At 36.7% G+C, this 12846-nt stretch overlaps 2 long non-coding RNA genes across 2 annotated transcripts; one reads left to right on the top strand and one right to left on the bottom strand.

The window, feature by feature from the left end:
* Positions 1 to 7348: 7348 nt before the first annotated feature.
* Positions 7349 to 9539, top strand: LOC147761941 (uncharacterized). The gene is made up of 3 exons (XR_015334770.1): positions 7349 to 7633; positions 8097 to 8162; positions 8515 to 9539. It is a non-coding gene; the product is annotated as an uncharacterized LOC147761941 (long non-coding RNA).
* LOC106170790 (uncharacterized) lies at positions 8897 to 10886 on the bottom strand. Its single transcript, XR_015334769.1, has 4 exons — positions 10641 to 10886; positions 10016 to 10090; positions 9543 to 9695; positions 8897 to 9294 (listed from the first exon to the last, which is right to left on the bottom strand). It is a non-coding gene; the product is annotated as an uncharacterized LOC106170790 (long non-coding RNA).
* Between the last annotated feature and the right edge of the window lie 1960 nt (positions 10887 to 12846).

Below are 12846 nucleotides of genomic sequence, written 5' to 3'. Positions count from 1 at the left end.
GAATTCACACTTTATTTGGAAAAGAAAACACTTCTTAGGCTTTAACTTCAAGTTGTAAGAACGCAATCTCTCCAAAACCTCTTTCAAATTCTTAAGATGATCTTCAAAATTCTTTCCCAACACTGTGATATCATCCAGATACACCAACACTTTCTCCCAAGTCAAACCTCTCAATACTAACTGCATTGCTCTTGAAAAACTTGCAGGAGAATTGGTAAGTCCATAGCCATTCTCTTATGCTCATACAGACCATACCTGGTGATAAAAGCAGTTTTATTTCTGTCTTTCTCATCAATCTCAATTTGAAAATATCCTTGAGCCATATCAATCAAACTCAAAAATTGATTTCCAGCCAGACAATCTAAACAATCACCAATGTTTGGAATAGGATAAGAATCTTTGATAGTTTTCTTATTTAATTCCCTGTAATCCACACACCATCTAACACTTCCATCTTTCTTTCTTATCAAAACTGGTGGGGATGCCCATTCAGAATTTGATGGCTGAATAACATCAGAAGCTTACAACTTTTCAAGCATCTTTCTCTCTTCTCCTTCCATTCCCAATGGAGTTCTACGCAATTTCTGTTTCACAGGAGCTGCATTACCAGTGTTAATAGTATGTTTAACACCTTTCATGCACCCTAAATCAAGATCATGCTTTGCAAATACATCTTCATAATCTCTCAAAGTTTCACACAATGCAACCATTTCATTTGAATCAAGCTCCTCACTTGATCTTTCAAATAAATCTTGCAAATGTTCAGGCAAATCTCTTTTCAAACTTCCCATCACTTCTTCTTTATCCATATTTTCATCTATATTCAACTTCATTTCAACTTTATTCACAGCAGACACCCTAGCTTTTCCATTTACATATTCTTTACATCTCACTTCAGAAGCAACTGTCTCAACTTCCTTAATAACACCTAACACACTACCTGCTTTCAAAACAGCATTTCTTTCTCCATCATTCACTATCTCTATAGGAACAACTTCATCACCTTTAACTAATGCACAAGATACCAACACTTGTCTATCAACACAAGGTTCTATCACATACTCTCTTTTTCTCTAACTCATAATCTGCACAAACAGAAATTCTCATCACCGTCAATGGAGGAACTACCATTCTCTTTTTCGTTCTCACCATATTTTCACAAATTTCAACTTCTTTCTCCATTTCATCAACACATTTCTCATCACTTTTAGCTTCTGTCTCACCATTCACTTTACTCAAATCAGAGTCACCTTCAACTTCTATGCTTCCTTGCACACATTTTTCTCCAATGATCAATGTTTGATCAACTAAATTCACCACACAATTTCTCTCCTTCAAAAACTTCAATCCCAACAACATATCAATTCCTTCTTGCAAATCTGCAACATACACATTTTCTTTATATTCTATCCCATCAATTTCAATACTCAAATTTTCTACTCTATGACCCATCATAAATGCATTTTTTCCAGCAAGCATTAATTTCAGAGTCTCGCAAAACTCAGGCACACCCTGCAATTTACTATAAAATCTTTTATTTACGATAGTAAATTGAGCTGCCGTATCCACAACTGCTAATGTTTTCACACCACCTACACTAACAGGAATCACAAAATTTTCTCCCACTAATTCTCCAACATTCATCATTTTCACATTTCCACTATCCATAATCCGACCTTCAACATGAAGTAAGGGATCCGAAATCCGGTCGGTCAATTCGTCCCGTTCTAGTTTACCGAATTTCTTGCACCAGGAGGAGGATTCTTTGGTATTTCTCTATTTTGAGGGCAATTTGTTTGAATGTGACCTCTCTGTCCACATTTATGACAAATCAAAATAGAACTTGGACTGGCATTTTTACTAACATTGGGATTAGGTGGATGTTCTACAATTTCATTCTTACAATCCCTTTGAACATGACCTCTTTCTCCACATTTAAAACATTGTGGTGGACCCCCTCTACTTTGATTTACATTTCCATTCTGGGGCGACTTTACCATTCTACCAGAATTTCTCTGAGAATTCGACGGTGACACCCATGCGTCATTCATTCTTTTCATCTGATCACACATTGCAGACATGGTTTTTTGCATGTTGTAAAGTATTTGATTATTACTTCCATTCTCCACACTCTGATCAGACATTCCAACCTGTCTAATATGCACATTTCTCCCACCTGTACCATACACTGCTTTGAAGTTATTGTTTGCAACTTTCACAAACTCTAAAGCTTCAAATAAATCTTTAGGCTCTTTATCCATAGCCAATTTTGCAGATTCTTTGTCACGACACCCTCTCAAAAATGAATCCACAGCTATTCCTTCACCTTCTGCATATCCCTCTCTAGATGCCATGAACACACGATGAGAAAAATCTTGCAAAGATTCGCTTTCACCCTGTCTCATTGATTGAAGTGCTCTGCGTGCAGATGAAGCAGACTCTTTCATACTAAAACGTTTTGACATCACTTCTTTCAAACGTTTATATTTGCAATTTCCAAACTCTACCGCATACTCAAGAGCTCTGTCTTCCAAACATTCAATCATTCTGCTAGTTTTTCTTTTATCATTCCATCCATATCTTTCTGCCATTCCTTCAAATTTAAATACAAAAGCTTCCCAATTTTCTCTTCCATTCCCACTAAAACTAGGCATTTTATGAACAGGTCCTTTTTCTCTTTCAACTAAAGGAACTCTTTTCTGTTCACATTCAGATTCACTTTCACTTTCACTTTCACTATCACTTGCACTCTCTGCTAGTTTCAGTATTGGTTTTTTCACAGGGGTTTCCAAACTTTTCTTTTTACTACTTCTAGGTGCAGGTGTGGGTCTACTTTTAATATTTCTAGGAGTCGGCCTTGGAATTTTTTCTAAATCATGTTGTAAATGCATTCTCTCATACTGAGTTTGCAAATGATTATGACGGGCTGTCATCTCATCCAATTCCAATTTCAAATCCATTTTTTCAATTTCACACTTCTGTAAACTTTCTACACGTTTTCTCAACAATTCATTCTGTGTTTCAACCTGTGTATGTAACATCATTTCTTTTATGGAATACTCTCGACACTCCTCTTCCATTTCCATTTCTTTTTTCATCAATACTTGTTTAGTTTTTCCTAACTCACTCTGAATTTTCACATTTCTTTCTTTCAACATATCATTTTCAATTTTCAAATCACACTTCTCACTCTCTAAAACATACTTTTCATTTTTCAACACAGATTTCTCATCTTCCAACTTTTTAACCTTAGCATCATTCATCTCCAATTCACTTGATAAAAATTCTATCTTTTCTCCAGCCTCTTCAACCTCATCTCGAAGATTTGATATCATTTCATTTTGAACCTTCACTCGCTCCATCAACTTTCTATACTTTTCTTCCCAATTCACACTCTCTTCCTTTTTCTCATCTCCAACTTTTGAACCTTCATCTTTTTCTTCCATTACACCCAGAATCACATTACCCTTCTTTTCCCATTTCTGCCATTCTGCCACACTAATACCAGTAATTTCTTCCAAATCACTCAACAGCAATTTTCCTTTTTGATTTCTCAAAGACACCAATCTATGAGCTTTCACTGGACCAATTCCTTTCAAATTTTTCAATTCTGTCTCAGACGCTGTCTGCACATTCAACACAACACTGCTTTCTACATTACCCGACGCCATTTTCACTTCCAATTTCCCACAACCTATTACACAATTTTATTGATAATAGCAATGCAGCTGTGCCACAAAAACTACACAATAAAATACTTTCACCACTACCACACTTTACTGTTTGAAGAAAGTTTCAGCAAAAAGCCACTACTAAACTTCACAGTAAATACAAACAAATTTCTCACACTATTCAACCTACTCACATGTACACCTATGATGAAACACTTTCAACACAGACGAACAAGGTAGAATAGTACTCTATTAATATATGCTATTGCAATATTGATAAAAATATACAATAAACAATTCACAATCACTCCTTCATTCAGCAAGTCAGTGAAAAACACAAATTTGAAACCTTTATTTTAAATAAATGCTTTTCTTTGTAAATAAACTCACTAAATTATGTTCTGTATTCCAATTACAACATAAGGCTCTACACGCACTGGCCTGTAATTACACGTGGTCTGTCCGACTACTACTCAGTACACGTGGTCTTTCCGACTACTACTCAGTACACGTGGTCCGCAATGTCTCCGCAGTTGTAGTATCACAACAGAAAATTAATACAAAATATCTCTAAACTACTAAAATGAATACTACTTTGACAATATTTACTGAATTGCCGCGAGTATCAAACAACAATGAAAATGAAATATCACTGCAATATGTTCCGACTAGTTCGCGTCTTGCAACAAGTCCCGACTAACACGTGTCACTATCTTTCCAACTCTCACTCAGTCATACAAGCTTTTCAAAAATTCTAATATCACTAATAACTACTAATTCTATCCTTTAACTACACAAGCTACACAAATTCTATCCCGTAAATTGACAACGTTAGATATACTAATTGAATTCTGTCAATTTAACAACATATGCTACACAAATTGTATCCTTTCAATTAATAAGCAACACAAACTCTATCCTGTCGACTGCGCCAATTGTTACGCCTTCGCGGCCGAGTGCCTTATGAAGGTACAAATAACAATGTACTTACTGGTGTCTCAGAGTATAAGCACAGATAAGAAAGACCAAAAGAACCAAGAGAGCTGCAAAGTCAGCCGCAAAGAGCAAAGAGAGCGATTTATTTCACGTTACACCTTATATACAAGTTCAGATAGTACACGTTTACCAATCAGAACCAACTATACAGTGAACAGTTTTACCTTTAAGTTACCAATCACGGGAGAGATTCAAACTTGCACACCGGACAACACTTTACTTACAGAGACATCTACCGGTAGCAATATAAAATAATCTCAGCTAACACACTACATCGTCACAAAATGCACCTGCAACGTTTCAACGTCTGATGGAAAAGTGTTTGGGTGAGTTGACTCCATGGGATTGTTGTATATATCTCGATGATGTTATAGTTTTTTCAAAAACAGTAGAAGAACACCTGGAAAAACTTAAAAAGATATTTGAAAAATTACGAAAAGCTGGGTTGAAGTTGCATGGATCAAAATGCCGACTATTTCGAAAAAATGTAAAATTTTTAGGACACATAATATCAGAAAATGGTATTGAAGCTGATAATTCTAAATTTCCGATACATGTAGGTTGACATGTAGGTTGACTGAATGTGTTCTGAGTAGCATAATTTCCTTACCAGCATTAGGGTATTCCCTACTCAGCAAGTCAGCTAATTATTCTTATTGAATTAGCAGGATGCTATCTCAACATAAGTCAAAATATTTTTACTCAAAGTAATTTTGTAATGCACGTTTTTCATTTAGTGTGGCAAATAAAAAGAGAAATATTTCTGCAAGTGGAAACTGACAAGGACTGTCTAAACACCAGTGATTGGTTGTTCTTAAAATCTGTGCTTGGTTATTTCATGCAATAAAACTATTATTACCAAATACTTATTACATTAGATCATTATAAAATACTTGTCTTAAATCCTGGGAGTAGTATAGGTGTGATAAACACTCAACAGCCTTTTATAATAAGGATCCCTGTACAGAGCACAATGGGGTCATAGATGACCCCACTTGGTCATTTCAGTCAGTAAAATAGCTTGGTCTCTTGAGGGTTAAACGTCATCACAAGGTTAAATGGAAGGGTTATAGGAATCCTACCTGGGAACCTGAAGAGAATATTTCAGATGAAGTACAGATACAACATAACAATAAGACTTTACAAGGACGAAGGATAAAACGCAGAAATACAAATGAAAATTACCTTGATCTTTTTAAAATAATCGTATTTATTACATGCCCGGCAGTTCTTCATCATACATGCCGTCTGGTCGAATTTCGGCGTTGGTTGGGGTAGAATTCCACGAAGTAACCTCGAAATCAATAGTTTCCGACTCATCATGTCTAGTGGGGTGTTTTAAGGGTGTCGTAGGGGTCGTACGGTCCACATCCCAATCGGAGTCAAAAACGAATGTATAATATCCGCTGGTCAGGGATGTGGGATTTTAAGCTTGATGGAGAGAGTTAGGTCCTGATTAGTGCTCCCCGAATAAGGCTAGCGTACCTGGCACAGCGTGCTGTAGGGTCTTGGTCTGTCTCAGTGCCTCAGTGGCGGATTAAGAGGGGGGGGGGGTGGGCAGGGGGTCCTGACACCTCCCCCCCCCCACTTCGATTTCTAGTCCCTTCTTGAAACTGGAGGTTTGACTAGCTGAACCGCACTAAATGGCAACGTTCGCCCTCTAAAGTACCAAAAATTCCTAGGCCCTTCAGCGGGCCCCTTAGTTTTGGTAATTTACGGATTTTATGTTATTAAGAATTTGCTTCGCTTTAAAAAAAGGCAAAAGAAGTGTATGTTGTAATGTCTTAGAATTCGAGGGCGAATTCTCTTGAAGAAGTGGTGTATGTTGTAAAGCAAATTTATTACACTTTCACTAATTGCAGATAATAATTTAAACGGAATCAAACAAGTAAAAGAATGGGGAGTTATTGAGTGTAAGTTAAATTTATATAACAGTCAACAAGTGCAGAAATTGTTCTTGTAATAGGAAAAGACGGAACATGTCAAAGTCACACAAACTTCGATTTGATTGGTTAATTTTTCAATAGATTCGCAAGTTTCTGACACGTGAAAAACACATGCAAACTAAGGATGGATATGGTCCAATGAATATAGGAAGTGTTGCATGGTGTTTTGCAACATGAGAATGGAAAATTCCTTGTAGTCACGCAAAGACAATGGGAAGAAAACAAATAAATGCATGATGATTAGTACGGAGAAATAGAGTATAAATACATGTATTTGTGGTATAGTATGAAAAAGGCAATCGGTGAATAAACGCTCAAAAGCTCCAGACCATCGTTATTCTTCACTATAATATTATCAATATTAATAAAGATATGATTCGAAGACTAAGACATACATATTGGTAAAGTTCATTTTTATTACAATGATTTGATGGAGGTATGAGATTTTTTTACAGTTGTTAAGGTTTACAAGTCCTGCAGATGGGTTTTGTTCAATTGCCGAATTAATAGAGGGGGTCGATATCATTTATTCTTAAAGGATGTCTTTCCGCTGTAGACGCTTAAATAGGCCTTTCTCTGAAACTTTGCCTATTTGATCCTGAACCCCAAAGCATGTCTCACACGAAACCGTTGAGAAAATAAAGGTCGAGGTATAGGTTTTTAAGATCACTTAAAGAAAAAAAGCGCAGCATTTTTTTTTTTTTCGTCTAATCTTCTCGACATTACTCCCCTACGCGTGGAATTCTGGGACTTGCCTCAATTTGTATATGACTGAATACTACTGTTTACTACGCTCTGGAGAAGACCCGGATGTCACTGCAAACCAAGATGGAGGGTAGTCCGAGCACACGTGAGTTGAAAGAGAGAGGAATAACTCTACGGGACAATGAAAAAGGAAATAAAACGGGAAATGCAGAAGCAGAGGATGTTATTTTCATTGGCAGGCCGGTGAGGTAGACAAAGCAGAAGTAGGAAATAAAACTGACAAGCGAGAAACTGACAAAATTCTGCCGGATACGGGTAGGTTATTTCGATCTCTTATCACGTTCGACTCTTTCATTGAGAACATATTTAGGAGGCGGATTTAGGGCGTCTTCTGGTTCTTCCGGAAGACGGTTAGATTTTCAAGTTTTCATTGGCGGGTATATGTAATATTTCTGTCGAAAGGCGGTCAAAAATGGAGGATGGATCAACATTACTCGGAAGACTGTCAGAATAGACCTATATCTCTGGATCCGCCCCTGTTATACTTGCTGTACGCAGAAAAGTTTATTATTCTTTAGAGCAGTCAGTACAAACAGGGATTGAGCTAAATAGTCTTTTTAATTTAAATTAAAAGATTTAAAGCGAGCACATTAATTGCAGCATCTGTTGGTAGTAAATGTTTATTCTCTGTTTACGTTTTTAAAAGTTGACTTCATGGGGAATCTCTGGAGAATGAGGATAATACACTGGTATATAGGCCTATATTTTTTTTATCCAGGTAATATGCATGTGGTAACATCTACCCCAACATCAGGTTCAAGGCCAACATAGAGCCAGAGCCAAAGTAGGTACCTGACACCCAGAATCCAAACACACAATAGCTGTTTATTTTACCATGTTCATTACACCTTGCCATCAATATCAATCTAATGCATGTTAGTACTTGGAGCAATGCCATTTTATTATAAAGTTTAATGCTGCCATGGCAGTTTAGTCCTAGAATTGTGACAAGCACAGGATATCAGTACTTATTGTGGGGAAGATTATATAATAAATTGGATTTTGAAACAAATAATTTTGATAACCATGCTCTATTCGGTGCTCTTATGTCTGGCGTAGCATTACAGATAGTGGGTGCTATTAATTTCACAAAAAATGCATTGAAGTCTTTCCAATAGTCAATGTTTTGTTTTTAGGTATACTAAGCAGCAAAGCAAGCACTCAAAATCATGGATGACAGTAAGACCTCAAGCTGTTACATAAACAATTAGCAAAAATAAAGGTACAGTCCAGTCTTACAAACCAGGAATTTGACATGAGAATTACAAGTACACATTTCTAAACAGTCATGGTGCAGATGGAACCAAGAGACTCAAGGCAACGTGGTCCTTATATGTATATAAGAATTTTTTTATCAAAATGATGATTACTTCACATAAACGTTTTTTTTATAAATCCATCCAGACATACATTATTTCCTTGTATGACATTAACTTTTAAAATGATTGATTTTATGAACAGATTGTATACAGAGTTGCATTTTACTTTTGATGTGAGAAAGGGATAAATGAAAGCACCTTGTTTTTCTATGCCTTTATTTTTTTATGTTCACTGAATGGTTGCACAAATTACAGTAGAATGAAAATAATCCTTCTACTCAGTGACTTGCATATTACAGGTCTTATGAATGTTTGGTCAGTAAACTGATACTCGTGGTAATAGTTATTCTGTGATTTTCTTCAAAGTGAAGTAATCCAGTAAAATTCAACGGCAGTCAAAATGTAGGGGACATTACAGTGAGTGGGAGATGGGCCAGTCCCATCTCCACTGATGCTGAGTCATTGCCTGGTAAATTCTCTAGCAAAAGCATCTTTATATCCAGTGCAAGGCCAGGATTTCCATCACACTTGTCACAATGTATTCAGCACTTTCCTTGGCAACACCATCATTTTCTTGGCAACACCATCATGTATGCTCTGATAATGAAAAAAATATATTCACTTTTATATCTGTCATTTCTGTTTTGATATGTACAATAGCTTACTGCAAAAATAAAATATTTGAAAATGTATGAACACTAAAATAACCATAAGGACTGGATTTCACACCACCAAATTTTATCGAATAAATTTACTTTGAAAATAAGAAGGAATATGAATGGTGTTTGTGTATTGTGAGAAACTTAGAATTTATCTTTTCAATAAAGATTTAATGAGTTTTATACCTCTTCTGTGAGTTACTGAATTCTCCATTCATGTTCTTGAGTCAATCCTCCTGATCTCACACCTCTTCCTCCTCTTTAGTACTGGACCTGGAAGTGCTATGTGTCACTGCCAACTCTACTAAACCTTTATACAGGGTTTTTTTTCTAATGAGGCTGAAATCACAAGATAGTATGCTGTAAAATAATAATAAAACTAATAATAATAATAATTGGCACTGATTTAATTGCTTACTCGTTATAATGTTATGAACTGTTCCAAATGGGTTTCACTTCAATTAATCATTGTCCTGCACTCAAGCGTATCAATTGTTATCCCTAAACTATAAGTTTTTTTGTATGTGTGGATTATTACATGTTAATAGGCCCCTATAGGTGAGGGTAAGGTGGGTCCTACACATTACTATCAAAACTAAGGAATGTGCCAGATTAAGTAAAAGGCCTGTATTATTTAAAAATAACAGAAAACTCTTTACCTCAGGTAGCTCTTTACCCTCTAGTTCTGGACTGCTCTGACTGCTTGCCTCATCAACAATAGGCCTACTCTCGATCTGAAAAGTATAATAACACATCGACTAAAAAAGCAAGATAAGATACGTGTGTGCGTAGCACAAAATTCAGGCACTCCTATTGACGATTTTGTCATCTGCACGATGCTCACCACTACTGCCAGTAAGTATCAAAATCGTCTGGAACGCATTTGTAGTCCGTGCTACGCTGTGCGTGCAAATCGCGATGTCAAAATTGCGGCTCAGAAAGCATAGCAAACTACAAAAAAAGTAACAGTCGTTCATAAATATCCAACCGAAAAGGGCTGGTTCAGTTGACCCGAAAAATATCACTTTCTCTAATTATGTCACCGGTATATTTCCTGGTACAAGTTACTCATTCGGTGAATCGGCATTGAGAATTACGGTATCAAGCACTGTTGACATAATAGGCTACACTCCGTCGTAAATATTTCCAAGCCATTCGTTGATTTTTGGACTATTTTAACCGACGAGAAGTTAAATGAATTCTTTTAATGTTTAAGTGCACAAACCTGTTCACGAACAATGAAAGGAGAGAGTTTTAACTAACGTGCATCTGTAAACGACTTACTTCGAACTCCACCGCGCCATATTTGTTTCTCCTAGTGTACGAGTGCTATTTTAGGCAACGCACTCTGATTGGCTAAAACCTTGCGGTAGACGTCTTCTCTTTTTTTGGGGAGAGGACGTTCTCCAATACAGACTCGAATGTGAAATAATTAATTATTTTGATTGCCGTCTACCTCAAAGGCGAATTTTGGTTTAGATCTTGACCTTCATACATAAGAAAAAGTTTGGGATATGTTTCATTTTCCCTCATATCGGGAAGACCCCCTTTAAAGCAAAATGCAAATTATACTCCTATATTACATAAATGTTTAGACGGACCATTCAGCAACACAATGATATATAAACTATAGTTATACCTTACTTAATATCCATATTATTAATGATTTCCTTCTCCTACCCCTATTTGTGGGCATTTGAACTAAGACCCCGCTACAGTACACACACTAGTAAGTTGCATCATTTATAAATATCAGGGGCCGGTTTCACAAAGCAGTAGTTAGTTAGAACAACTAACTACTGAACTACCTCGCTAACGAGCAAACTTAGCGATTTTCGAGGGGTGTTTCACGAAGCAGTCGTTAACTCATCGCTAAGTTCAGTCGTAAAGTTCGGTCGTTAGTTCTCTCGTTACTCACCGTAGTCTCGAAACCGTCTGCCGGAAGTGGAACTCATGCGTAAAAGTGTCACGAAAGCACTTACTCTCCAATTTTTGGTGGCTGGAAATGCATAAGAACGTCTGCTTTGAGGTCGTCGTTAAGGATCTCCACCACCTTTTTGCCGCTCTTTTTGTCACAGCTAAATTGCATCATCGTGTGTATATTCTAATAGATTCTGCCTTTCATGAAAACGTCGTAGTCTACGTTGCCGTCTGGCGGTACGGATAGCAAGAAAAGTAGCCGCCATATTGGATACAAAGACAAACGACAGACAACGGTAACTAAGCAACCTTTTTATTTCACTCATTACGCATGCGTACGATGAAACTCTAGAGTTAGCGACTGGTCTGACCAGTCGTTAAATATCCAAGGCAACAACGAGACAATAACGAGCGAGAGAACTAGCGACTGCTTCGTGAAACAGCATTATAACTAGCGAGAGGCTAACTACCGATCGCTAACTAAGTACTGCTTTGTGAAACCGGCCCCAGAAACTCTAAAATAAATCATCTAAACTCCGTGATTTTTTAAACAAAAATTAGATTTATCAAAGATATCCAAAAATCCTAGTTTGAACTCATATTCTCATATATAAAGAAACTAGACTGGTTCATGAGCAAAACCAGCTCTGCCATTTCTGAACATGTAATAGACACCGGCCACAGTATCGACTGGAATTCAACCAAGATCCTTGAATCCGAGTCATCTGACATCCTGCGTTAGATACGAGAGGCTATCAACATCAGCCGTCACCAGCCACGAACAGGGGGGGGGGGGGGGAATCTTCCTGACATTTATAAGAGGGTCCTGGCCGCTATACCACCTAGCGGTCAGTGAGTGTGACCAACTGGCTACCCGTGTCTCAACGAATTATTTTTAAAATGTTACTTTTGACTTTTAAGATTTTAAAGGGCGACTGTCCATTTTACTTAAACTCTACCATAGAACTTTTAACTCCTATCAGATCACTTCGATCTAGTGGACAACTTCAACTTAAGCGAAAAGACACTAAAAAGACTCTTAAGACATATGGACACAGAAGTTTCGAGATTTGTGCACCGATTTTATGGTCTAATTTTATCACAAGATCTAATGTGTCTCTGGATGACTCATATTACTGTTTTAAGAAGAAATTAAAAACTTTTTTATTTAAAGAATACTTTAATTTATAGCACCTTTTTAGTTTTTAAAATTTTTAAGTATTCTGTTTTTAGTCTATACTGGCTGTGGAGTTATATTTTTTATGTAAACAGCGCTGAGACGCATGTGTAGCGCGGTTTTTAAAGAAGTGTTTTATTATTATTATTATTAACTGCTTCCATCAGTCTGATGAAGGACTTCGACCAGGTTGGCCTTAAGCTTACGGTAAGGAATTTTTTAGGCTTGAATTTTAGGGTTCAATTTTACACTTCAAATATTTGACTTAGTATGACATTTGCCCCCAGTTTACAAAGACATCATTCAATTTAACGTAACATTTACAATTTAAATGTTAAGAATATGTCTTTAGCTGTATGATAATATACAAATCAATGCCATACCTTACTTAGA

Source organism: Lingula anatina, chromosome 5, assembly GCF_051362555.1.
Source record: "Lingula anatina isolate TDL-2025a chromosome 5, LinAna3.0, whole genome shotgun sequence".
Taxonomy (NCBI): Eukaryota; Metazoa; Brachiopoda; class Lingulata; order Lingulida; family Lingulidae; genus Lingula; species Lingula anatina.
Note: the sequence above shows the minus strand (reverse complement) of the source record. Positions and strands in the feature narration are given on the sequence as shown.